At 44.2% G+C, this 3,818-nt stretch overlaps 1 protein-coding gene across 1 annotated transcript in view; it reads left to right on the top strand.

Moving 5' to 3' along the window:
• Nucleotides 1–3,818, top strand: part of LOC107665917 (acyl-CoA dehydrogenase family member 11) — a 32,435-nt gene that overhangs the window by 11,353 nt on the left and 17,264 nt on the right. The gene's annotated exons all lie outside the window — the stretch shown is intronic.

The raw sequence follows: 3,818 nt of genomic DNA, 5'->3' as shown, positions 1-3,818 counted from the left end.
CACACCCACATCAGCACACACACACACACACTCATACACTCTCTCACACACACACACACACACTAACACAACACAGCACACACACACTCACACATACACACACTAACACAACTCACACACACACACACACACACTAACACAGCACACACACTCACAATAACACAACACACACTCGTACACTCACACACACTAACACAACATGCACACACACACTCACACTAGCACACACACACACACACACACTCATACACTCACACACACACACTAACACAACACAGCACACACACACATACACTCACACACACTAACACAACACAGCACACACACACATACACTCACACACACTAACACAACACAGCACACACACACATACACTCACACACACTAACACAACACAGCACACACACACATACACTCACACACACTAACACAACACAGCACACACACACATACACTCACACACACTAACACAACACAGCACACACACACATACACTCACACACACTAACACAACACAGCACACACACACATACACTCACACACACTAACACAACACAGCACACACACACATACACTCACACACACTAACACAACACAGCACACACACACATACACTCACACACACTAACACAACACAGCACACACACACATACACTCACACACACTAACACAACACAGCACACACACACATACACTCACACACACTAACACAACACAGCACACACACACATACACTCACACACACTAACACAACACAGCACACACACACATACACTCACACACACTAACACAACACAGCACACACACACATACACTCACACACACTAACACAACACAGCACACACACACATACACTCACACACACTAACACAACACAGCACACACACACATACACTCACACACACTAACACAACACAGCACACACACACATACACTCACACACACTAACACAACACAGCACACACACACATACACTCACACACACTAACACAACACAGCACACACACACATACACTCACACACACTAACACAACACAGCACACACACACATACACTCACACACACTAACACAACACAGCACACACACACATACACTCACACACACTAACACAACACAGCACACACACACATACACTCACACACACTAACACAACACAGCACACACACACATACACTCACACACACTAACACAACACAGCACACACACACATACACTCACACACACTAACACAACACAGCACACACACACATACACTCACACACACTAACACAACACAGCACACACACACATACACTCACACACACTAACACAACACAGCACACACACACATACACTCACACACACTAACACAACACAGCACACACACACATACACTCACACACACTAACACAACACAGCACACACACACATACACTCACACACACTAACACAACACAGCACACACACACATACACTCACACACACTAACACAACACAGCACACACACACATACACTCACACACACTAACACAACACAGCACACACACACATACACTCACACACACTAACACAACACAGCACACACACACATACACTCACACACACTAACACAACACAGCACACACACACATACACTCACACACACTAACACAACACAGCACACACACACATACACTCACACACACTAACACAACACAGCACACACACACATACACTCACACACACTAACACAACACAGCACACACACACATACACTCACACACACTAACACAACACAGCACACACACACATACACTCACACACACTAACACAACACAGCACACACACACATACACTCACACACACTAACACAACACAGCACACACACACATACACTCACACACACTAACACAACACAGCACACACACACATACACTCACACACACTAACACAACACAGCACACACACACATACACTCACACACACTAACACAACACAGCACACACACACATACACTCACACACACTAACACAACACAGCACACACACACATACACTCACACACACTAACACAACACAGCACACACACACATACACTCACACACACTAACACAACACAGCACACACACACATACACTCACACACACTAACACAACACAGCACACACACACATACACTCACACACACTAACACAACACAGCACACACACACATACACTCACACACACTAACACAACACAGCACACACACACATACACTCACACACACTAACACAACACAGCACACACACACATACACTCACACACACTAACACAACACAGCACACACACACATACACTCACACACACTAACACAACACAGCACACACACACATACACTCACACACACTAACACAACACAGCACACACACACATACACTCACACACACTAACACAACACAGCACACACACACATACACTCACACACACTAACACAACACAGCACACACACACATACACTCACACACACTAACACAACACAGCACACACACACATACACTCACACACACTAACACAACACAGCACACACACACATACACTCACACACACTAACACAACACAGCACACACACACATACACTCACACACACTAACACAACACAGCACACACACACATACACTCACACACACTAACACAACACAGCACACACACACATACACTCACACACACTAACACAACACAGCACACACACACATACACTCACACACACTAACACAACACAGCACACACACACATACACTCACACACACTAACACAACACAGCACACACACACATACACTCACACACACTAACACAACACAGCACACACACACATACACTCACACACACTAACACAACACAGCACACACACACATACACTCACACACACTAACACAACACAGCACACACACACATACACTCACACACACTAACACAACACAGCACACACACACATACACTCACACACACTAACACAACACAGCACACACACACATACACTCACACACACTAACACAACACAGCACACACACACATACACTCACACACACTAACACAACACAGCACACACACACATACACTCACACACACTAACACAACACAGCACACACACACATACACTCACACACACTAACACAACTCACACACACACACACACACACACTAACACAGCACACACACACTAACACAGCACACACACTCACACTAACACAATACACACTCGTACACTCACACACACTAACACAACACAGCACACACACACACACTCACACACAAACACACCGGAATCAGTCAGGATCACAGAAGTCAGAAAGAGTGTTATTACCAAGTAAGTTTACACGCACAAGGAATTTGACTTGACGACAGGAGCCTCCATATATAGGAATAACACAGTAGAGATTAAATATAACACTAATATAAGAAAAATAGAATTAAATAATGCACCATGTACAGAAATAGAAGTATAGAAAAATATTTTTAATTGTTTAAATTAATGTACAGGCATGTTATTTACAAGTGTGCAGTTTACAAATGTACAAGTTTTGGATTCTATAAATATGTATTCTATAAATATGTCAGTTATGTTGGACAATGTATAGTAATGAAAGATTAATTGTTCAGGCTGAATATAGCCTGCGGGTAACACTGTTCTTGTGCCTGGCTGTTCTGGTGCTCAGTGCTCTGTAGCAACAGTTGGAAGAGAGAGTGGGCTGGGTGTGAGGGGTCCAAGGTGATTTTCTGAGCCCTTTTCCTCACTCTGGAGATGTAAAGATCTTGGAGGCTGGGCAGAGGGGCACCAGTAATCCTCTCAGCAGTCCTGACTGTCCGTTGTAGTCTCTTGAT

This window comes from Sinocyclocheilus anshuiensis, unplaced genomic scaffold, assembly GCF_001515605.1.
Source record: "Sinocyclocheilus anshuiensis isolate Anshui unplaced genomic scaffold, SAMN03320099.WGS_v1.1 scaffold1064, whole genome shotgun sequence".
Lineage (NCBI taxonomy): Eukaryota > Metazoa > Chordata > Actinopteri > Cypriniformes > Cyprinidae > Sinocyclocheilus > Sinocyclocheilus anshuiensis.
The sequence above is the reverse complement of the archived record's forward strand: the minus strand, read 5'-3'. Positions and strand labels throughout refer to the sequence as shown.